The sequence below is a fragment of the Ovis aries genome, chromosome 4, assembly GCF_016772045.2.
Source record: "Ovis aries strain OAR_USU_Benz2616 breed Rambouillet chromosome 4, ARS-UI_Ramb_v3.0, whole genome shotgun sequence".
In the NCBI taxonomy this organism is placed as follows: Eukaryota; Metazoa; Chordata; class Mammalia; order Artiodactyla; family Bovidae; genus Ovis; species Ovis aries.
The window spans coordinates 92,923,384-92,948,816 of NC_056057.1; the positions used below are offsets into that span (position 1 = coordinate 92,923,384).

A 25,433-nucleotide genomic window follows, 5' to 3' on the forward strand; every position below is an offset into this window, starting at 1 on the left:
GAATCCATCTGCCAAGCAGGAGATGTGGTTTTTTTCCCTGGATCCCTGGAGAAGGAAATTGCAACCCACTCCAGTATTCTTGCCTGGAGAATCCAATTGACAGAGGAGCCTGGTGACTTATAGTCCATGGCGTCGCAAAGGAGTAGAACATGACTTAGCAACTACAAAACAACTCAGTTTGTTGTTTTATTAAGCGTAATAGTGTATATAAGACCACCAAGCAATAGTGTCTGACAGTTAATAGATGTTCAATAATGCTAATTCCATCATACCCGTTTCAACATTCCCTTTTGAAATGAAAATGTAATTGAAGAAGCCAGTGTGACTCGTTATTATTTTCTAACATTTTCTTTATCAGTCTGGAAGGAACATGAACAAGGAAAAATAAGAAGCACATGGTAGGAAGGGATCAATAACTTGTGATGAGGAGAGATGAATCTTCCTGTCAGAATTCACTACAGAACACACTAGAAGCAGAGTTTATTCTTAGGCCTAATTAAACTTGCAAAGTTTATCTTCTCTTTTCTCTCAGAATGGAATTCTGCACCCAAGACAGATTCTACTATTACTGCGAAAATGAATCATGCAGATAGATCTGGAAAAAGAAAAATAATCTAAGCAATGGAGAACTCTCTAAAGAATGTATGCCTCTTTCTACACCCTGGGTGAAAAATAACAGAATCAGAAGCACAGAGGTGGGATCTCATATGAACACTTCTTAAAGGTTCCACAGATGACTCTGGTGCCCAATGAGGTTAGATCACCACACTGATGAAGTGCGAGCTTGTGCCTGGAAGGTAAGAGCTCTTAATCGGAGAGCTAAACAAAATTAGTACGCACTAAACAGTAACTGAAATAGAGTAGAAAACCTGTAATAGAAGAGCCTGTGACAAGTCCCCCTAGAGTATTAGATAACCATGGGATCTCTTCCTTTAAAGAAAAAAAAAATCTACATGGAAAAGAGTCTTTGTCTATTATATCAAGGTTTTTCTCTACCTGGCCCCACTCTCAACCTCATGTGCTGAAATAGCAAGCAGTTAATGCACGACCCAGTTTATCTCATCGGGAAGTACATTCAGTAAAACTGTCCAGTGTCATCAAAACTGTATGGAATATACACCTAGACTCAAAATGTACCTTGGCTCCTTAACAAGGTTCTGAAACACAGTGAAATTTAATGGGGTAGATGGAAGGAAAAAGCTGGTAGATGAAAGAAGAGGGCAGTGAGTTTGTCAGAGAAACCCTGAGAAAAGACTTTGAAGGAGAGTGAAGGTTGTTAGCTCTAATTCATAAGGACCTGGGAATCCACAGAGTTCTAAAGACTGGCTTGGTGTAGCATTTAACTGAGAGGAAAATGCCATGAGAAGAGGCAGGAAGGACAGACTACGGGAGGGGCTGCCAAATGCTGGAAGAAGGAAAACTACACTTGACCAGACCAGAGATGGAAAGTCTCTGAGCTAAAGCTCTGTCAGGGCCCTGGGAGTGAGGGGAAGATGGCATGTTTAGAGGCAGATTATGACAAAAGTTAACCTCAAATCATTTAAAGACTAGTTTTGATTCCTTAATTGAGAGATTACAACATTGTCCTGGGATTGGGTGAAAGTCATAGAAAGTTTGTTGTTCAGTCAGTAAGTCGCGTACAACTCTATGCAACCCCATGAACTGTAGCACACCAGGCTTCCCCGTCCTCCACTATCTCCTGGAGTTTGCTCAAATTCATGTACATTGAGTTGGTGATGCTATCTTACCTTCTCATCTTCTGCCATCCCCTTCTCCCTTTGCCTTCTATCTTTCCCAGCATCAGGGTCTTGAAACTTTATCTTCATTATATTCCACTCAAACAAATGAACATAGGACCCAAATTTTGGAGGGAAATGGTACACTTTCTGCAGTTGAAAGATTTCCAGCAAAAGAGAAAAACTTAAAGTTCACTTACAATCATTATCAGTCCGTGTCTTTTTCCTCTACAGAACTCTAAACTTCTTATGGCCTTTGTATCTTTCTTGGTGCCTAGTGAAATGCCTGCCTAGAATATCTTGAATTTAATTTGATTATAAATCATAATTTTATCAGAAGCCATCTGGTCTGAGTTAAGTCATATAAAACTAGGTTGAAATCAGCTTCATCACTTATTAGGTGAATGATACTGAATAAATTAATTATCCTCTAAACTCAGTTTCCTCATCTATAAGATCCAATTATTGAAAAGATTAAAAGAGATAATATGTATAAAGTACTTACCACAGTGCCTAGCAAATTACAAGCATTTAACAAATGCTAGTTCCCACTATTTTTATCATTGAGCTCTTTATTTTTGCTTCTCACACACACAATCCATGGTATCAAGTTCCACATACATCGGTCAGCCAGAAACCCAAGTAAATCAATGAATAAGAAAAGAACACTAATCAATCTTCCAATTTTTCTATTCTGACAAGATCCTGGCAACTGGGAGTGAGGGGGGGAAAAATCTGCTGCAAAGATGCATCACCTCTATTATCAAAACAGAGTCAGATGATGTCACAGTTAGCAGAAGTCTTTACAAATGAAGATTCTACTAAAAATACTAAATACAGTGCTATTTCATTAAACCTTCTGCAAAGACTCAGCAAAAAAAAAAGGGAAAATACTTCCCCTAAAAACAATTGAGACAACTTGGCTTTTGAAGAAATGTAGAAAACACAAAATATAGCTTTAGTTGTCAAAAAGCAGACAATGTTTGATCAGAAGCAGAAAGAAAATTAATAAACTAATTAATAACACTCTTCTGGCCCAAAGACAACACTGTTCTTAGAATGTCTGCTTATAATTGAAAATGAAATTATTTGATAGTTTAAGAAATTACATATTCAGAGAAGATGACTATCTGGGGAGAAGTGGAAACAATCATCTTAATATATTTTGGGCAGACTCAAGAAAATATTGGAACTTTAGACTGAGACCTAGATTTGGCTGTGTTCTAGACCAAAAAAGTTATTTGTGCATGATATTTCTCAGACACATATTTAGAAAGGAATTGAACTGAAATATGCAAATGGCATCAGGCTATGTCACTTCCAAGGAAATGTTAAAACCCAAACTATTACTATTTTGAAAATAACACCATTTAATTTTCTTCTTTATCTGCCTCTCCCACTTTCTACATGTATTGAGGGATATTCTGGATCTATCCCACTAAAACTGGTTTCAGTTCAGTTCAGTTCAATCGCTTAGTCATGTCCAACTCTTTGCGACCCCATGAATCGCAGCACACCAAGCCTCCCTGTCCATCACTAACTCCCGGAGTCCACCCAAACCCATGTCCATCAAGTCAGTGATGCCATCCAGCCATTGCATCCTCTATCGTACCCTTCTCCTCCTGCCCCCAATCCTTCCCAGCATTAGAGTCTTTTCCAATAAGTCAGCTCTTCACATCAGGTGGCCAAAGTACTGGAGTTTCAGCTTCAACATCAATCCTTCCAATGAACACCCAGGACTGATCTCCTTTAGGATGGACTGGTTGGATCTCCTTGCAGTCCAAGGGACTCTCAAGAGTCTTCTCCAACACCACAGTTCAAAAGCATCAATTCTTCGGTGCTCAGCTTTCTTCACTGTCTAACTCTCACATCCATACATGATTACTGGAAAAACCATAGTCTTGACTAGAAGGACCTTTGTTGGCAAAGTAATGTCTCTGCTTTTAAAAAACTGGTTTAGCAATACTTAAAATTCAGCAAAGAACACTCCCACCTCCAGGATATACTTTCTTCATCATTATGGATGACTGGCATATAAAAAAATTGGATGCCTAGAATTGGGGTCAGTTCTTCTCTTGCAAATATTCACACATCAAACAATTCTCCTTCCTCATTTTCACAAATATTGTTCTGACCATATTATCATAGCTAAAGGACAAAGCATATCACTCTCAAAACTCAATTGATCTTAGTTATCTAAGTCTTACTCTATATGAAGTAATGGAAATTCTTTCTCTGTGTAAAAGGGTTAAGCTTAGAGGGAAAAAAGAGAAAGATTTTCTCGTTCATTCTAAACAGGCTTTGGAGAAAGAATCACTAAGTGCAAAACACATCACCTCCCACATTTCATTGATCAAAGCATTTTGTAAAACAAGTAAATGCAGAATTTTGAGAGGCATTTCAAGGCTTGTCTTTGGGAAGTTAATTCCCTTTGCTGATTTATCATTGATTTCCATTGTCTTTTCCTCTCTTATGCCATCACCACATATAAGAGAATATAACAAGATTCTCATTTGTCTAAAACTTAGCTTGAATTGTTCACAAGGTGGATACTCATGGGGGCTGTAAAGGGTAGGATGTGTGCATTCATTCAGATCCAGCTAACACCATGGCATCTCTCCTGTGTGCCGGGCTCAGGTTAAGCAGGATGGTGCTGGCACTGCCCCTGCCTCTGAACACCACATAGCAGGTGCTTCCTGACATGTTTCAGGCTTTGCAAATCCCAAGATAGATACTTTAGAATGTTCTGATCACAAGCTGTCTATCAGAAAGTACATTAATAGAGTCCCAGGAGCCTACAGGAAATCACTGTTCCCAGGCTGGTACTTCCTTGCTACATGTCCTTTTTGCTTGGACATCCGCTGGTTGCACACAGTAGACCCCTGCTCCACCATCAGAGGAGGATCACCCCACTCTGCTATAGCTCCTCATTCATCTATTCTGGGTTTAAAGATTCTTCCAGATCTACTATAGAGGAATTTAACTCCCTAAAGGCCCCAACTACAAATAGGAAACCTTCCTTGCTGATACCACGTATCCCTTTCCCTCTTCCCCAGTTTTTATATGCAACACCCCATCCTCCTTCCAAATTCTGCAGGCTAAAAGTAGGAATAACCTGGTGGTGCAGAGGTTAAAGCGTCTGCCTGCAATGTGGGAGACCAGGGTTCGATCCCTGGGTTGGGAAGATCCCCTGGAGAAGAAAATGGCAACCCACTCCAGTATTCTTGCCTGGACAATCCCGTGGATGGAGGAGCTTGGTGGGCTACAGTCCACGGGTCACAAAGAGTCGGACACGACTGAGCGACTTCACTTTCACTATAAAATACTAATTCTGATTATAATTTTTGATTATATAAAAATATCCATCCTAATCAGAGTGCTTTTCAACCCTATAATAATAAGAAGTAGAACACTAATATCTACAAAGACTTACCATATATTTGGTAATGGATATTACATTTTCTCTCCTAAACAACCTTACAAGGCAGGTACCAGGGTCAGGAAAATTAAGGTTTGCGTAGGTTAAGTGACTTGGCCACGGTCAAATAGCAAGGGACAAGAAACAAAAATCAAACCAGGTCTGTTCAGATGCCAAAGCCCAGCTTTCAACATGTTCCCATGCTTCTTCATAAGGTCGAAATGTGGGACGCAAAGCAAAATAAGATTACAGCACTAGGTATTTGTTGAATATAAATCATTTCTTTTCAAGCTTTTCAGAAAACAAACTGAAAGAAATATTTTACTCCAAGGAAAGACTGACACTGAAGAACAGTGAAAGTAGCCTAAACTTTGATCTGCGCTACTGTGAGTAACACTTAGAGTAGTTTATGTTTAAATGAATGCTGGGAATGGACTAGAATAGAACGTACCGTAATTGATTTCTGGATACTGTGTTTCTTAATAACTCACAGTTAGCAATTTCCAATTTTAACCGATCCCCTTCAATAAGAGCTTTCTCAAAACACTTAACATCATTTTCTTTGAATACCTGTGGTTAGAGCAAATGTTGCCCACCACGATAACCTGATCCGCTAAGCCTACAGAAAGCGTTTCACTCCTCCTGCCCACGTATTTGGTCTGCCTAGTGGTTTGCCCTGTAGGTCAGATTGTTTGATCAGATTGTTCCTGTGTACGCTCCCCCTCCACTGAGTTTATGCGCCATATTCAAGATGGTTATATTGTCCAGTGACTTCAATCCTATAGTCATTTCCCCATTCGTGAAAACCGTAAACATCTTTGACCTTGACTTCTCCTCTGATATATCACTTTCTAACCTTTGTAAACATAAATATATAATTACATATGTCTATGTGAATAACTTATTCAACTCTTCTTCATGCAAACCAATTAATTCACTCAGAGTTTGGTTTTGGTTTTTGTGTTAAGATCAGATAGACTCCAGTTTAGAAAGATTTTTGCTTGGCCTGTAGTACAATGGCAGTGACAAAAATAACACTCTGTATTTTCAATTCACCCTATTTTGACCAGCTTCAAAGGACTATTTCATTTTTACATTCCTGATACCATTGAGTCACTGGTCTATTTTCATTTATAACATGAGTATTACTACTTTCTTAGCATAGTAATTTCTATAACTCATGCAATTAATAAATATGATTGAATCTGAATTTTTAAAAATAGAGATCACTATAAAGAGGAGCTGTTTGTACCAAATACAGTCCAAAAACATGAACACTACCAGATAATTTACCAGAAAGCACTTACAAAGCATTTATTTGGTTAATTAGGCATCTCTGTCCTTAGAGTTTCCATGTAGAGACATCATCTAGAACAGAGCCGCTCAATAGAAATAGGATGTTATGCAAGTAAAATATGTAATTTAAAATTTTCTAGTAGACACAATTAAAAAGGCAAAAAGAAACAGGTGAGATTAATGTATTATAACACTATTCATATGAATTTTATTAAACCCAATGTATGTGAAATATTGGGCTTCCTAGATGGTGCTATTGGTAAAGAACCCACCTGCCAATGCAGGAGGCATAAAATACGCAGGGGAAGATCCCCTGGAGGAGGGCATGGCAGCCTGCTCCAATATTCTTGCCTGGAGAACCCCATGAACAGAGGAGCCTGGCAGGTTGCAGTTCATAGGGTTGCAAAGAGTCAGACACGATTGAAGCAACTTAGCACGCACATACGTGAAATATTATCATTTCAATATGCAATCATATAAAAACTACTGAGATATTTAACATTATTTTTTATTAAGCTTTCCAAATCTGGTGTGTATATATTTACACTTACAGTGAGTTCAGACTAGCACCTTTCAAGTATTTGGTGCCGCATATGGCCAGTGGCTATTGTATTGCACTGCACAGGTCCAGATCTGTGGTTTGCAACCTCATTGCTCACTTGTGGAGTTTCTATAAATTTTTATTCTCAGGCCACTCCCCTCCCAAGCCAATTAACTCAGAATATCTGCAAGTAAGACCCAAACATCAATATTTTTTAAAGTTCCCAGGTGACTACAATGAGCAGCCAAAATTGACAACTACTTGTCAAAGACAATATGGAGGTTGGACATGAATGTCCTCATTCATTCACTTAAATGTCATGGGGGGCAATGGTGAGTGACATCAAGGAGCTCATAATTTGTGTGTGTGTGAGAGACACATTAAAACAAATATCCACAGTGCTGTGATAATCACACAAAAAAAGATGTAAACAAAATATACAATAGGAGAGTAAAGAAAGAGCAACGATCCCTGATGAAAACCTATTCCTCCTGCATTAGCTGGTACATTGGTAAATGTCCTCAGATCAGAGTGGAGAGTATTTTTTCAAAGAAACAATAGATTTTTAAAAGGTGTTTTAGTTGGTGCCATAAAAGCCTCCTTCATCAGAACCTAACTAATTCAGATTTTATAATTTCTGATAGACATTGAGGAATAATATACTTTTGCCCTACATCTGGGGAGAAAACAAAAATGTTTGCTAGGAAAAAGAAGATTTTAATAGATCATTTAAAATTATCAATACTTTACTGAAACAAATAAAAAACAACTGACATATTCACAAGTGAAGCTCTCTGAATCTAAATCAGTTTACCACACTATATGGATTAAAATGTCATCAAAGTTATTCAGTTATATTTTTTAAAGAAAAGCATAGTAATTTAGACTTATTCCAAATATATCAGTTTTTTGTGATATGAATACAAATTCTCTTGAATCTGTTCTTCTACTGTTGAATATACTTCCTAGTATGATATATTTGGGGGGAAGTTTTCCACCATAGAGTCAACCGTGGTTGCAAAATAAAAATATGCCTCTTGCACACACCCAACTTTTTAAGCTTTTTGTTTTATTTTTCTGACTAATATATCCCTGGGGCTTCCCTGGTGGCTCAGATAGTAAACAATCTGCCTGCAATGCAGGTTCTATCCCTGAATCAGGAAGGAAGATTCCCTGGAGAGGTGCATGGCATCCCAATCCAGTATTCTTGCCTGGAGAATCCCATGGACAGAGGAGCCTGGTGGGCTACGGTCCATGAGGTTGCAAAGAGTCAGACACGACTGAAGCAACATAGCACAGAATAGTATATCAACAAATAAGCACAAAACTGAATGATTCCTGTTTGAAAGATTATGAGCTGCTTGAGGGCAATTCATGTCTTTTCATCTTCCTGTCTCTAGCCACCAACATAATGTGTGACACTTAGTAAGTAATCAAAGATATTGCTCAAGTTAGATTAAAACACAAAAACCAGTGCCTTGTGAAACCAAAGCCAGAGCCAAAAATATACTTCCACAAGAATAATGGAAAAGATTTATACACCGAGTAAGGAAGTACAGAGATTTCTTAAAATTGTTAGTGATTATGTCACCTTAAAAGGAAAAGGAAACAACAAAAGGTGTCAGCTTGTGCTCTGAAAATTTTCCTATGAATAATATGATGATTATCTCCCCTTGAAAGAGAGAAACATATATATCATGATTTCTACACTGAGGGTTTAGGGAGTGGACATGTTTTGTCCTAATAGCAAAATAATTGGAGAGACTATTGTACTGGTCAGCATGACCCAGCCGGAAAACTTTTGATTTAGTAAACTTGTCTTCCTGAGTAAAACAAAGCTAATTGAACCAATAGAAACAATAACATCCTGCTCAAGGCTCTCCCCAGATCGTCAGAAAAAAATGTCAGTGAGAAAGAAAATTGCTTATGAGAGAAACAAACCATTGTGACTGTTTAGTTCTGAACAAGAGGACAAGGGTAGAAACAGAGGAAGCACCCATGGTTCAGACTGGGGCTGTTGGGTTCGCATTGTCACGTGTTAATGTCACACCTAGGGCCCAACCCTGCTGCCTCAATCTCCCCAGAGCAGAAATAAGTAAGGGCTTATCACAGCGCTGCTCCATAAGTCTCCCTCACACAACATCTGCTATTGCACTCACTCATCCTGAGACACAAAACGCCTGGATCATCTTACCTTGGGGCCACGCATAAGATGAGTTTCTGGTAGTTATTGTCACTGCTTCATGTTTTTCACATATATTTATTTCATAAATATTCAAAAAATAACTCAGATAATTCTGCAGATTCAATGGTCTTATTCTGATCTATGCCAGAATAGGAATTCCACAAGCTAAGGTTATCTTAAATCCACTATCCTTGGGAAAAAACATACAGCAATTTTAGATACGTTATATGGGCCTCGCTTCTTCACTTTTGTCTCTCTCTAGACTATTCTCTCACTTTTGCCCCCAAATACAAACATGTCCCTAAAAATGCCTGAAAGCATTGTAAAATGGCCAGTTACATAAAACAGCAGCCTTCACTTTTAAAAACTTACAATATTTCATATACTATTTCTATAATCCTATTTGTCAAGTTTTAAATCCTATTTGTCAAGTCCAAAATTCATTTGTCCTAAAAAGCTTTGAGAGAATAGCCCTCTCTTCAAACAGAAGGCTACTATTAATATACAACTGGTCAAGTTTAAACTAATAAACCATAATCAAGCAAAAATAGGTCTTGAGGAAAAACAGGTCTTGCCTTAGACCTTCATGACTTAAAAGTTTCATATTTGGCACTCATTAGAAATCCCAGTTCATGTGTGTGAATATATAAATATTCATGCATAGCTAAATGTGCTCCTATAAATGCACAGAATATATATACAGATTTCTATGTGTTCTATGATTTCAGCTTATGAAATGTTTTATAGACACACACTGGTCTTGGAGAAACTACCACTTTGATATCCATTAGATGTGATATATGAGTTTACCACTGTACCATCATAGTAATATGAGGCCATGGTCTAAGATTTATCAGACTTCCCTGGTGGTTCAGACAGTTAAGCATCTGCCTATAATGCGGGAGACTCGAGTTCAATCCCTGGGTCGGGAAGATCTCCTGGAGAAGGAAATGGAGACCCACTCCAGTATTCTTGCCTGGAAAATCCCAGGGACGGAGAAGCCTGGGAGGCTACAGTCCATGCAGTCGCAAAGAGTCGGACACAACTGAGCAACTTCACTTTCTTTTCACTTTCAAGATTTATCTATTAGGCAACTCAGAAGTATGTAAATACTCTAGAAATGAAAATAAAATTGTGAAGCTATTAAATCATGGTCAGTGAAGTATGTCTATATCAGTCATAATCTAATCAATCCTCCACTTCCATCAAGTTTTAGCTACATTGACATCCAAACCCACTTATCGCTTTGGGGTCTTCTTTGCATACTTGCTATAAGAATGACAAATTGCTTAAACTGGCTGACTGCTATTGCAAGGTCAAGCAAAAGCCAAACACTGAAACCCAAACCAATGATCATATCTATAGATGCCTAAATTAACAAGCAGACAAGACTAGACATTAAATGGTTAAACTCCATACTACTGGCATTTTACTATTTACTCAGTCCAGGAAGCCAGAAGCATGAAACTAAACATTTGTACTATGTTGAAGTTTCTCCCACAGAAATTCTCACAGAATTGTAGGAGAAACTTTCCTAAAATGTTTTTCTAATTGCACAGATTGAAGAAACCATTTCATTCAATGGCTCGATCTTCTTGAGCCTTGCTGCTGAGTCGCTTCAGTCGTGTCCGACTCTGTGCGACCCCATAGACGGCAGCCCACCAGGCTCCTCTGTCCCTGGGATTCTCCAGGCAAGAACACTGGAGTGGGTTGCCATTTCCTCCTCCAATGCATGAAAGTGAAAAGTGAAAGTGAAGTCGCTTAGTCGTGTCCGACTCTTAGCGACCCCATGGACTATAGCCCACCAGGCTCCTCCGTCCATGGGATTTTCCAGGCAAGAGTACTGGAGTGGGTTGCCATTGCCTTCTCCAATAAATGTTCCTAAATAATTTATGTGATTCATGCTAAATGTGTGTTGGTCTTGTCATGGCAGGTTGTGGAAGGTGGTCACGTGAAAGTAGCCAAAACCAGCCAACAGGATAGAGATTGTGGCCAGGGACCATTTTATTTAGACAGGGACTTTTTAACAGTGCTAAAAAAGACAAATAGCCAAACAAAGAGTAGGAATTTTCAGCCACTGTGAAGTTGGAAAGATCCCAGCCAGGAGAAGGACATTGGATCTCACTGTCCTCCCACCCCTTTAACTCTCCCCCAAAGCCCCTCAATAAAATGGCTTGATTCCCTCTGCACCCCCCTCCAAAACAAAAGACTAGGAAAAAGTCCATAATAGTAAAGAGAAACACATGTTGAACGCTTAATCTGTATGTAGACTTTGATAAGCATCTGAAACATTATTCTATTCTATTTTCATCAGCATTCATTCATTCAAAAAAAGAAGCAAAACACACATGCATCACTGGATACAAAATAGATGAGGAAACAGAGGTCCAGAGAGGCGTTACTCCAGATCTTAAAATTACTGAATCGCTGATGGGGGCCTCATTTAACTGGAACACTTAGCAGATGCACTTAACCAACTCACCCTCCCCCATGAGTCAACGAACAGGACTGATTTCCAAGAGGCTAGCCAAATCTTCATGGTAGGCAAGGTTCAAGACTGGGACAGGTGGTCTGTGCTCCCCAATACTGAAGTTCAAGCTGGAAAGGAGCACAGGCAACTACAGGACAGGGTATGTAGGACAGGAGTGGAGAGATACACTCAAGGCAGCAAGACATAAGAGGAAACTGCTCTTGGGTAGAAATCAGGGCCCATTTTGAGATTCAAGCCCCACATCAGAGAAGAGTTAGAAACACATACCAAGAAGGGAGTATTTCAGGATTTGCAACAAGACCCTGGACCCTTCTGCCCTATTTATAAGGTACCAATCTGGGCTTCCCTGGTGGCTCAGACAGCAAAGAATCTGCCTGCAATGCAGGAGACCAGGGAAGATGGGTTGGGAAGATCCCCCAGAGAAGGGAATGGCAACCCACTCCAGTATTCTTGCCTGGAGAATTCCGTGGACAAAGGAGCCTGGTGAAATACAGTCCATGGGGTCGCGAAGAGTTGGACACAACTGAGCAACTAACACTTTCGGCTTTTCAATTTGTGCTAACAAGTGTGTACAATCCTATGCAGGCAGAGACAGAGCCTGCCCATGACTGCAGCCAAACCCCAGGTCTTCTAGGCCGAAGACCACTCATGCTTCTAAAATCTTCACTTTCAAGTTCCAAATGCTATGCTTTCCTCTTTTCCAATTATCACTATCTTCATCCCCATACACATCTATTAGAAAAAAGCAACAATAAGACATCTACTTAGGTCAGTCATCTGGGAAATGCTACGGATAATACAGTACTGTGGGTCAAATAATGCATTCAAAAACCAGTCAATTTAGTGGAAAAAAGAACAATCAAATTGCTTATTTTGCATCATGCAGAGCAAAAAAATTACAACTTGAATGTTGTGCTTTTCAAATAGCTGTACTGATGTTGGGTAGACATAATCACATTCACCAGGCATCTCTGCACTTTGTTGCTTTGGTATATTATTTTTAAACTGTCTTTTTTTTTCTTGGAATCAAATTTATTTATACTTTGGGGATGCTTAATTCCTTAATGTCAATCAATTTTTTTTTCACTAAAGCAAGCAAGTTCTTTGTTTTGCAGCTAAATTCTTAATCAGCTTCTGTTCAGAAACTGTTTATTTCTGTCTGCATTACAAATGCTAGATTTAACCAATCTATCAACCCAGGATAATATAAGGAGGGATCTTGTCAGTTTGTCCTTTCCTCTCAGGAACACAGATACTGTATCCTGTACTTTTTAGAAAGGAAATAATAGGATTAGACAAAGATGGAGAACAAGAGGAGGTCAGACCCAAGAAAGGTATGTGGTCCTTCTAGAACTTTCCCATGTAACATGGAGAATTGTAATCCATTTGTGCTAAATGCTTTGACTATGCTCATTATGCAAAAAACATTAAAGCCTAGTATATTTTGTTACCATAGTTCTGCCTACTGGGAGCTATAATTAAAGCACATTTGAGCAAATGCAATTTTATTTGTTATTAAGCGACTAAAAGCTTAGTCAACCTTGCAAATATGACATTATCTTAGGATTACAATATGAGCCAGCCAGCTAGCCAATAAACTTTATTAGGTCCTATCTTTATTAGCAATGCGTCCTATTCCTATTGTAGGAGACCCCTATGCTATGTAACAGTGGTTCTCAAACTTTAGGAAGTCCCAGCATAACCTGCAGGACTTATTAAAATATCTGAGCCTTGCTTTCAGGGTTTCCTTACATCTGGGTTAGGGCCCTAAAATTTGCATTTCTAATATATCCCTAGAAGACTGATGCCTCTGGTCAGCAGATCACACTTTAATGCTATATAATATCCTGGTTATAACTTTGGAGTCAATCCACCTGGGTTCATATTCTGCTTCTCCAGTATTTATACATCCTTGGGTAAGTGACCTCATCTCTCTAAGTCTCAGTTTCTTAATTCATTTAGTGGGGACAATAATATTTTTCCAAAGTTTATGATCCTGCAAGCCACCAGGTATGGCAAAAAAAAAAAATCAAAACAAACCTAATTTTGTATAAATTTATGGGGATTGTGGTTTCCCTTTACTCAAGGAATTCTGTATGAATGCAGGAGTAACATATAACTTCCCTCACTTTCACTCTAATACCCTCACCCACAGGAAATGCATCCATTCTGTAACACAACATAGAAGAGGGCAATATCTTCTGACATTTTTATTTGGGAGCTCAAGATATCTAATAACTTCAGTCAATGGTCTCTGGTAGTCTCCATGGACATGGGTTAATGACAACAAGAAAATAAAATAACATTCATTTTAGTTTCTAAAAATTCTAAGAATATAAATCTTTCATAAAATGTTGGAATAAAATCATAGCTGTATTTGTAATTCTCCAACTATGAAAATTTCATTTTAACTCTTTCTTATCTTTTGACTACCCAGTTTCTGTTTTAATGATTAAATTGATAACAAATACTCAAACCAAGTAGAAAAAAAAAAACATAAGATATAAGGAAAGCAGTATCAGGAACATTTTTAAGGGTCCAAATAGTGACAAACTGTAGCAATGATAGTTAAAATTTCAAAATACACCAGTGTAAATCACTATCTCATTTTCTCACTGTATCAGGAACACACACACACAAACACAAACTACCAATGAAATCTATACTTCCCAAAAAATCCTTTGTACCTTGGAAACCTCTTTTAGTCCTGGCTCATATTAAATTCCTTTCTATAGTTATATATTAAAGGTTTACCATAATAATGATTTTTAAATTGTGGTATTTAAAATTTTTCATGTTTCTAATTATAGCATAAGCAATACAAGATATCATGAAATTTAACAAAAATGTCTACATAATTTAAATGAGTACATGTGTAGAATATAAGTTAATATAAAACTCAGTCACCTGAATAACGATATCTTAGACACAGTCACACTGGTCATAGAGAATATCTGTCAGCTTGGGTGAAGAGGAAGCAGCAATATCTTACAGAAAATTCATTCCTGTTTATCACTCTAATGACAGAAAGTGAAGACAAACTAAAGAGACTCTTGATGAGGAAAAGGGTAAAGTGAAAAATGTTGGCTTGAAACTCAACATTCAAAAAAAAACTAAGCTCATGGCATCTAGTCTCTTCACTTCATGGCAAAGAGAAGGGGGAAAAGTGGAAACAGTAACAGATTTTATTTTCTTGGGCTCCAAAATCACTGCAGACGGTGACTGCTGCCATGAACTTAAAAGACGCTTGCTTCTTGGAGGGAAAGCTATGACAGACCTAGACACCATATTACAAAGCCAAGGCATCACTTTGCTGACAAAGGTCCATCTAGTCAGAGCTATGGTTTTTTCAATAGCCATATATGAATGTGAGAGTTGGACCATAAAGAAGGCTGAGTACCAAAGAATTGATGCTTTTGAATTATGGTGCTGCAGAAGACTTGTGAGAGTCCCCTGGACTGCAAGGAGCTCAAACCAGTCAATCTTAAAGGAAATCAACCCTGAATATTCATTGGAAGGACTGAAGCTGAAGCTTAAGCTCCAACACTTTGGCCACCTGATGTGAAGAGACAACTCATTGAAAAAGACCCTGATGCTGGGAAAGACTGAGGGCAAGAGAAGAGGGCAGGAGAGGATGAGATGTTTAGACAGAATCACCAACTCTGCTGCTGCTGCTGCTGCTGCTGCTAAGTCACTTCAGTCGTGTCCGACTCTGTGTGACCCCATAGACGGCAGCCCATGAGGCTCCCCGTCCCTGGGATTCTCCAGGCAAGAGTGCTGGAGTGGGGTGCCATTGCCTTCTACAATCACCAATTCAATGGAAGTGAATTTGAGCAAATTCCAGAAGATAGTGAAGGACAGGGGAGCCTGGCATGCTGTAGTCCATGGGGTTGCAAAGACAACTTAGCAACTGAATAACAACAAATAGAGGACAGTATTTGTTCAGTTGATTCTGTCACTAATAGTTTAGTTGCACAATGAATGCAACTTCACTCTTATTTTCCACAGAAAAAAAACAAAGACTGGTCTTGTAATTCTTCAGTTCCATCCATCACTGTAATATCCAACTCACTCATCTGTATATACCTTTCCACAAGGGCTTATCTTCATTAAAGAATTCCTTGTGCATCTTATCTATTTTGATCAAAATGTGTATAAACTTCCTACAGTTTCATGATATCAATGTATATGATGATTTTTACTATTTTCACTTCTTTGGAAGACTTAAGAAAAACCTCAAGAAGTAAGCATTAGCAGAGTTTTGAAGATTCTGATTTGTTTTAACAAAAACATCAATTATTTCAAGTCCTTTGCTGATTAGAAAGTAGTGGATCTCACACGACAGTCAAAGCATTTTGATCTTATGATTTGTACTCCCATACAATGCCTTGTTATTTCCAATAATTATCTGAATGTTTGACTTTTCCAATATCCTTCTCTCAGTCTTGTGTGTCTGTTAGGGAATCAAAAGGTTTGCTTGCCTAAGAAGAAATATGCTAAAAAGATAATGAGACAACAATTTCAGAAGGAAAGGATAACAGGCAAATGTCCTTCCTTTCTTTGTTATAATTCTTGGAATTAGAATTATAGAAAATGTAAAGACCTAACATACATCACCTTCAGTGAAACCTTTAGAAGATCTTTTAACTTATCTTTGTGGACAAAACGGAGTAAGTAGAAGCTGAGTGCATCAATATTAAAACAGATTAGTCACAGTTTCAACAATAATACCCAGAGGGTGCTAACCTAGTTCTAGGTTTCCAACATCATAGAAGGATTCTTTCCTAGGTTCCATTTGTTTCAACATTTCACATTCTCATCAATGAGATGAAGCTATAAAAATGACACCATAGAATCTGTAGACGGGCCAGTGTTGGATGTTTGAAAGGGATCCAAAAAAAGCTAATGTTAGAAACAAGGGCTGAAGATGAAAAGCAATAAAAAATAAATGTAAAAAAAGGTGATTATATGCAAGACAGGGAAAGAGACACAGATGTGTATAACAGACTTTTGGACTCAGAGGGAGAGGGAGAGGGTGGGATGATTTGGGAGAATGACATTCTAACATGTATACTATCATGTGAATTGAATCGCCAGTCTATGTCTGACGCAGGATGCAGCATGCTTGGGGCTGGTGCATGGGGATGACTCAGAAAGATGTTATGGGGAGGGAGGTGGGAGGGGGGTTCATGTTTGGGAATGCATGTAAGAATTAAAGATTTAAAAAAAAAAAGAAAAATAAAATCTTTGGCTAAAGGCTAAAAAAAAATAAAAAAATAAAAATAAAATGAAGGAAAAAAAAAAAAAAGAACTGTTTATAATAGCCAGGACATGGAAGCAACCTAGATGTCCATCAGCAGATGAATGGATATGAAAGCTGTGGTACATATACACAATGGAGTATTACTCAGCCATTAAAAGTACATTTGAATCAGTTCTAATGAGGTGGATGAAACTGGAGCCTATTATACAGAGTGAAGTAGCCAGAAAGAAAAACACCAATACAGTATACTAACACATATATATGGAATTTAGAAAGATGGTAATGATAACCCTGTATGTGAGACAGCAAAAGAGACACAGATGTATAGAACTGTCTTATGGACTCTGTGGGAGAGGGCGAGGGTGGGATGATTTGGGAGAATGGCATTGAAACATGTATAATATAATATGTAAAATGAAAAAAAAAAAGTGATTAAATCCAAAGGACAATTGTATTGTACAGACTGGACAGTAGCAATAACTTAGAAACAATCCATGCAACAAAGGCTTCATGATGTTATCTATGTTGTTGTTCAGTTGCTCGGTTGTGTCTGACTCTTTGCAATGCCATGGTCTTTAGAAAGGTTAATAGGAATCAACAGTAAACCGAAAGTTTGTAAAATGAATGAATGGATGAAGTGTAGAATAATAGGAGGGATGAAGAAAAAAGGGAAGGGGAGGGAGGGAGAAAAATGAGGACAAAATGAGGGGAGAAGAGACAGTCTATATGAAAGGGAGAAAAACCCCACAGACCACCCTAGACATACTGCAGTATAAGTATGTATGGACCAACTGGATACCCTCAGGAGTGATCTTTCAAATCAATGCCATTCAAAAAACTCTTGGAGGAATCATGCATCTTTAGCCTTAGATATCTGATAAGCATGTTCAAATACCCTAAGAACTTCAGTGGGAAAAGAAAATTGAGGTGGTATTGTTTCAACAAGTAAGACAAATGAATGGCAGGCACAAAGCGGCAGAATTAGACTCTGTAAGCATATCTTACATCCAAGGTAAGAGAAATCCAACTAAGGCTGCAGGTGTTGCAAGAGGGCATCAGAGGGCAGACACACCAAAACCACAATCACAGACAACTAGTCAATCTGATCACATGGACCACAGCCTTGTCTAACTCAATGAAACTAAGCCATGCCGTGTGGGGCCACCCAAGAAGGGCAGGTCTTGGTGGAGAGGTCTGACAGAATGTGGTCCACTGGAGAACAGAATGGCAAACCACTTCAGTATTCTTGGCTTGAGAACCCCATGAACAGTATGAAAAGGCAAAATGATAGGATACTGAAAGAGGAACTCCCCAGGTCGGTAGGTGCCCAATATGCTACTGGAGATCAGTGGAGAAATAACTCCAGAAAGAATGAAGGGATGGAGCCAAAGCAAAAACAATACCCAGTTGTGGATGTGACTGGTGAGATAAGGTCTGATGCTGTACAGAACAATATTGCATAGAAACGTGGAATGTTAGGTCCATGAATCAAGGCAAATTGGAAGTGGTCAAACAGGAGATGGCAAGAGTGAACATCGACATTCTAGGAATCAGTGAACTAAAATGGACTGGAATGGGTGAATTTAACTCAGATGACCACTATATCTACTACTATGGGCAGGAATTCCTTACAAGAAATGGCCAACAAAAGAGTCCAAAATGCAGTACTTGGATGCAATCTCAAAAACGACAGAATGATCTCTGTTCATTTCCAAGGCAAACCATTCAATATCACGGTAATCCAAGCCTATGGCCCAACCACTAATGGGGAAGAAGCTGAAGTTGAATGGTTCTATGAAGACCTACAAGACCTTTTAGAACTAACACCCCAAAAGATGTCCTTTTCCTTATAGGGAAATGGAATACAAAAGTAGGAAGTCAAGAAACACCTGGGGTAACAGGCAAATTTGGCCTTGGAATATGGAATGAAGCAAGGCAAAGGCTAACAGAGTTTTGCCAAGAGAACGCACTCATCTTAGCAAACACCCTCTTCCAACAACACAAGAGAAGACTATACATGGACATCACCAGATGGTCAACACAGACATTAGAGTCATTACATTCTTTGCAGCCAAAGTTGGACAAGCTCTATACAGTCAGCAGAAACAAGACTGGGAGCTGACGGGCTCAGATTATGAACTCCTTATAGCCAAATTCAGAATTAAGTTGAAGAAAGTAGGGAAAACCACTAGACCATTCAAGTATGACCTAAATCAAATCCCTTATGATTATACAGTGGAAGTGAGAAATAGATTTAAGGGACTAGATCTGATAGATAGAGTGCCTGATGAACTACGGACGGAGGTTCGTGACATTGTACAGGAGAAAGGGATCAAGGCCATCCCCATAGAAAAGAAATGCAAAGAAGCAAAATGGCTGTCTGGGGAGGCCTTACAAATAGCTGAGAAAAGAAGAGAAGCAAAAAGCAAAGGAGAAAAGGAAAGATATAAGCATCTGAAGGCAGAGTTCCAAAGAATAGCAAGAAGAGATAAGAAAGCCTTCTTCAGCAATCAATGCAAAGAAATAGAGGAAAACATAAAATGGGAAAGACTAGAGATCTCTTCAAGAAAATCAGAGATACCAAGGGAACATTTCATGCAAAGATGGGCTTGATAAAGAACAGAAATGGTATGGACCTAACAGAAGCAGAAGATATTTAGAAGAGGTGGCAAGAATACACAGAAGAACTGTACAAAAAAGGGCTTCACAACCCAGATAATCACGATGGTGTGATCACTCACCTAGAGCCAGACATCCTGGAATATGAAGTCAAGTAGGCCTTAGAAAGCATCACTACAGACAAAGCTAGTAGAGGTGATGGAATTCCAGTTAAGCTATTTCAAATCCTAAAAGATGATGCTGTGAAAGTGCTGCCCTCAATATGCCAGCAAATTTGGAAAAATCAGCAGTGGCCATAGGACTGGCAAAGGTCAGTTTTCATTCCAATCCCAAAGAAAGGTAATGCCAAAGAAGGCTCAAATTATCGCACAATTGCACTCATCTCACATGCTATTAAAGTAATGCTCAAAATGCTCCAAGTCAGGCTTCAGCAATAACATGAACCGTGAACTTCCAGATATTCAAGCTGGTTTTAGAAAAGGCAGAAGAACCAAAGATCAAATTGCCAACTTCTGCTGGATCATGGAAAAAGCAAGACAGTTCCAGAAAAACATCTATTTCTGCTTTATTGATTATGCCAAAGCCTATGACTGTGTAGATCACAATAAACTGTGGAAAATCCTGAAAGAGATGGGAGTACCAGACCACCTGACCTGCCTCCTGAGAAACCTATATGCAGATCAGGAAGCAACAGTTAGAATTGGCCATGGAACAAAAGACTAGTTCCAAATAGAAAAAGAAGTATGTCAAGGCTGTATATTGTCACCCTGCTTATTTAACTTATATACAGAGTACATCATGAGAAATGCTGGGCTGGAGGAAGCACAAGCTGGAATCAAGATTTCTGGGAGAAATATCAATAACCTCAGATATGCAGAGGACACCACCCTTATGGCAGAAGGTGAAGAGGAACTAAAAAGCCTCTTGATGAAAGTGAAAGTGGAGAGTGAAAAAGTTGTCTTAAAGCTCAACATTCAGAAAATGAAGATAATGTCATCCGGTCCCATCACTTCATGGGAAATAGATGGGGAAACAGTGGAAACAGTGTCAGACTTAATTTTGGGGGGCTCCAAAATCACTGCAGCTGGTGATTGAAGCCATGAAATTAAAAGACGCTTACTCCTTGGAAGGAAAGTTATGACCAACCTAGACAGCATATTGAAAAGCAGAGACATTACTTTGCTAACAAAGGTCCGTCTAGTCAAGGCTATGGTTTTTCCAGTGGTCATGTATGGATGTGAGAGTTGGACTGTGAAGAAAGCTGAGCTCTGAAGAATTGATGCTTTTGAACTGTGGTGTTGGAGAAGACTCTTGAGAGGCCCTTGGACGGCAAAAAGATCCAACCAGTCCATTCTAAAGGAGATCAGTCCTGGACGTTCATTAGGACTGATGCTGAAGCTGAAACTCCAATGTTTTGGCCACCTCATGCGAAGAGTTGACTCATTGGAAAAGACCCTGATGCTGGGAAGGATCGGGGGTGGAGAAGAAGGGGACGACAGAGGATGAGATGGCTGGATGGTATCACCAACTCGATGGACATGAGCTTGAGTAAACTCATGAGTTGGTGATGGACAGGGAGGCCTGGCATGCTGCAATTCATGGGGTCGCAAAGAGTTGGACACGACTGAGCAACTGAATTGAACTGAAGCATATCTTAGTGTCAAAGTTCTCCAAGGATGGAGCTCCTAGCCACTCTCTCTAGGAGGTATTGATCTCTGACTGCAAGATCCGTGACAAGGTTTTTGAAAAATTAATTCAAGCATCAGATAGGTGGTAAGATTAGATAATTTTTGCAAATCCCTCTTAACCCCAAGATTCCAATATTCAAACACCTTATTGTGGGGCAAAATAGTTCTTGCAAAAGATTTTTTTCTAATAAAAGCAACGGAAACAAATGGTTACCCTTTGTGGTGAAACCAAGCCTATAGAATCATGTATTTTCTTGCATGTTTGCTCTTTAATCTCCTTCCGCAGGAATGTATTTATATCTCTTTGTCCTCTTCTATACTGACTGACTCTGCTAATTTGCACATAGCATGCTTTATCTTGTAAATATAATAGTCCATCCAGCATTCTCCCTTTGTGAGAAATCCCTCTTTACTCTCATAAATTACATGAATGGATATGAAGCATACTTTCCTTTCTTCAATAGAGACTATTCCCAAAAGTATCCTGAAACATGCCAAACATCTGCTTCTACACACAGTTCAGTACATGATACTGATACGTATTATCACTGGGTGAATTCTGAATACAAGGCCAACTTAACACACTCCTGAACAACTCCTTCCTCCTCCCCTGGCCTAGGCACAGAAAGCTCAAGGAAATCAGAATAATTCTAATATTTTCCCAAATGAGCTATAACTAAGCAGGTAAATCTGCTAAAATGAAAACCACAGTAGAGCATTCTAAAATCTAAATATAAATGAGATAAGTATAATGACAAATGTTTCTCTAATGAATATTTTTAAATATATAAGTACTTTACTCTCTGTGGTACTTTAATACTCACAGAGATTGCTTTTCCATACTATGAATTGTTCTTGGAGATGGGCAGATTTTATTGCCTGCTAAAGATCAGAGGGTACAACTGTATACTCATTTTTTAATTCAACATATACTTATCTATGTCTTTTCTAGCTGCTGGATATACCACTATGAAGAGAACAGATATGGTACCTGTTCTCATGGAGTTTACTTTCTAGTGGAAAGATCAGCCATAAGAGGTAAATAGTTAATGGAAAAGATTATTTAAATTATGAATTTTTTTTAGCTATGCAGCATGTGGGATCTTAGTTCCCTGACCAGAGAACCTCCTGCATAGGAAGTGTGGAGTCTTAACCACTAAACAGTCAGGGAAGTCCCTAAGTTATGAGTTTTAATGCTAGAGTATCTTTCCGACTCATGGCAACAGGGTATTTTTGTTTCATTCAAGTGAGCCCAACACTATACGCATCAGTCTGTTTTCCCTTGATGGTCTTCAGATGGAGAACACTGATGGTTTTAGGATTTCCTTAAATCTACTGGGGTGTTATTTCAGTCTTCTTTTCTTTAGAATTTCTACCCACAATTTTATTTTTTTGTCTTAACACTTCTGATTTCAACGTTTTGCTTAACTTTGTCCTTTCTTGAGGAAAAAGAGCTTGTATGTCCTCAGTATGAATCAAGACTTTTTTTTCACTAAATAAAGATACTATTACAAACATATTCCAAACTAATCTTAAATTATCAAAATAACCATTCTCCACAGTACTGTTTACTATTTTACTATTTTTTCTGCCTTTTCCTCATTTAAATGTCTACCCACAGCTTGAAAAAAAAAAAAAAGCATCTCGCCTGTATGCTTTATTCCATCATCAAGTGTTCTCCAGGCTTTCTAGTTTCAGTGATCACATTTTTAGATGTGGCTACTCTTCAGTACTTCTATTTGCATACAGTGCAACAAACTACTCGACATTCCCTCTTGGAGAACCTCCGCCCCCAGCCTCTTCACCTTGTCATTAGATTGCCTTAGTTTCACATCATTAGTTTTTGAACGAATATCTTTACCCTGTTGCCAGGGGGCCATACAGTCTAGTCTATCACTACTTATACCTGAATGACTAAAACAACTTCCCCCAAAGGTTTCATATCTCAACTTCTCCCCCTTGCAATTGATCATGTTCACTAAATCATAGTTAATCTTAAAACAGTCTGCCATTGCCCCTGTCTGTCTTCTCTGCCCTGGGAGCAGCTCTTGCCACTGCCCCCACCCTCAGAAAATATATGCCTGCCCCAAGTTCATCTCTTTGCACTCACTGGTCAGGATTATCTCTCAGCTTCTGAACCAACCACTCTCTGTGATGGTACTAACAGATGAGAGCTGCGGCTTGGCAGTCACATGTCCCCTGACCTTACTTATCTCCAACAGCAGCTTCCAAAATAGCACCATTTCAAGGGACATTGACACAGCAGCCAAGTTCATTTGGGTTGGAACTGCCACAGTCAGAGGGGCTTGGCTCTAGGGTAGGGATTAAGACTGTGTTTGGGAGCCTCAGGGCTGGTTGTGCGGAGAATCCTCTGAAGCTACAATTCTTCTCTGAAGCCACTCTGGGCTTTGCCCTCTTGAAAACCATGGGGTCTTTTGCCGGAGGATGGCCTTTCTCATCCTCTTTGCCATGTGAAGGAGCTGTCTCCATCTGGCAGGGTTCTTTCCTCCACATCTTATCTGTTCTGTATATTTATTTCCCTATACCTTTCCAAGCAGCCTGGAAAAAAAAAAAATGGTCAACTCAAGGTTTGACAGAGGGAAAACAAATAGTAAATACTGTATGAATAAGAAAAATTATAGCCTGTCATTACCCTAGCTAGGAATGCACCTTGACTCACTAATACCTACAGAATCAAGTTTCTTTTTCATGAACTTAGTGCTTGGAAAAGATAATGCTGAAACTGAATAATTCTATTATTAAAGTGACCTTTACATTTAGGAGGATTATAAATAACCTGTTTGGTCCCTGAAAACGATTTTGGATTTTTCAGGCTTATCTGCCATTGGCTCCTATGACTTAGGTAACTACATATGTCTCCTCACATTATCTAGCTAAAACTTTCCTAATTATCTTCCTCCCAAGTTTCTATCAAACTCCTTCCACACTGCATATACATGCGTGCACACACACACACACACACAAAGGAAGGAAGAAAAAAAAAGCTTTTAGAAATAATTTACTGAGTTCACTGACATAAATAGGAGCTATAAGAAGCACAGCAAACTATTTCAGCATTATTTTGGCCAAATGTATATACCTTTCCCATTTCCTTTACACCCACATGAAACCTACACTATGTCTTTTTCCACAGGCTCCAGCTCAGTAGCTTGAATTAATTACATAATGACATTCTACAGGCAACTTTGGGTTAAACATCCGCAAAATAAAATCAGCTCAGCCTTTGAAGGGAGGATCTACTAGTGATTAATAAATTCACCACTGCCCAGGAGGATAAAAAATAAAAAGAACAAACTGATTACTTTGTTGTGATTTCAAAGTAAATATTTATCTTCTATGAATTTTACTTGTTGAAAGAACAAGACTGCAATTTGAGTTTATTAGTAACTGAAGCAGAACTAACGAAAGATTCCTTATTAGGATGTTCTAGCCACCTTTTCAAAAACATCTATTTCTTCTTTCAGGAAGATTAAATGTATGAAAGAAATTCAAGTTTCTTTTATTAGTATCATAACTAGCTCTAGCAATCAAGGGAAAGGAAGTTTCACTTATCTTTCTGCCATATTTTATTGTAGTTAAATTAATACTTGTAGTTGTATTATGTCTTTAATACAAGTTAACTGATGCTTAAAGTCCAACATTTTTCCCTTTTTTATAATAGTTAGTTTCTATTATCATAAATGTACTAGACTCTGAGAAACTCTGTAGACTTTTATATTTGCTATTTTTGCATTTTTAAGATTTCCTAAAAACTATTCAAACTTATTAATACACATCACTTCAGTTCAGTCGCTCAGTCATGTCCAACTCTTTGCGACCCCATGAATCGCAGCACGCCAGGCCTGCCTGTCCATCACCAACTCCCAGAGCTTACCCAAACTCATGTCCATCGAGTCGGTGATGCCATCCAGCCATCTCATCCTCTGTCGTCCCCTTCTCCTCCTGCCCCCAGTCCCTCCCAGCATCAGGGTCTTTTCCAATGAGTCAACTCTTCGCATGAGGTGGCCAAAGTACTGGAGTTTCAGCTTCAATATCAGTCCTTCCAATGAACACTGAGGACTAATCTTCAGAATGGACTGGTTGGATCTCCTTGCAGTCCAAGGGACTCTCAAGAGTTTTCTCCAACACCACAGTTCAAAAGCATCAATTCTTCGGTGCTCAGCTTTCTTCACAGT

At 38.8% G+C, this 25,433-nt stretch overlaps 1 protein-coding gene and 1 pseudogene across 4 annotated transcripts in view; one reads left to right on the forward strand and one right to left on the reverse strand.

Annotated features, from left to right (window-relative positions):
- GRM8 (glutamate metabotropic receptor 8) overlaps positions 1-25,433 on the reverse strand; it is an 893,584-nt gene that overhangs the window by 590,858 nt on the left and 277,293 nt on the right. The window lies entirely within an intron of this gene.
- LOC121819486 (ATP synthase F(0) complex subunit C2, mitochondrial-like) lies at positions 22,207-23,712 on the forward strand (annotated as a pseudogene).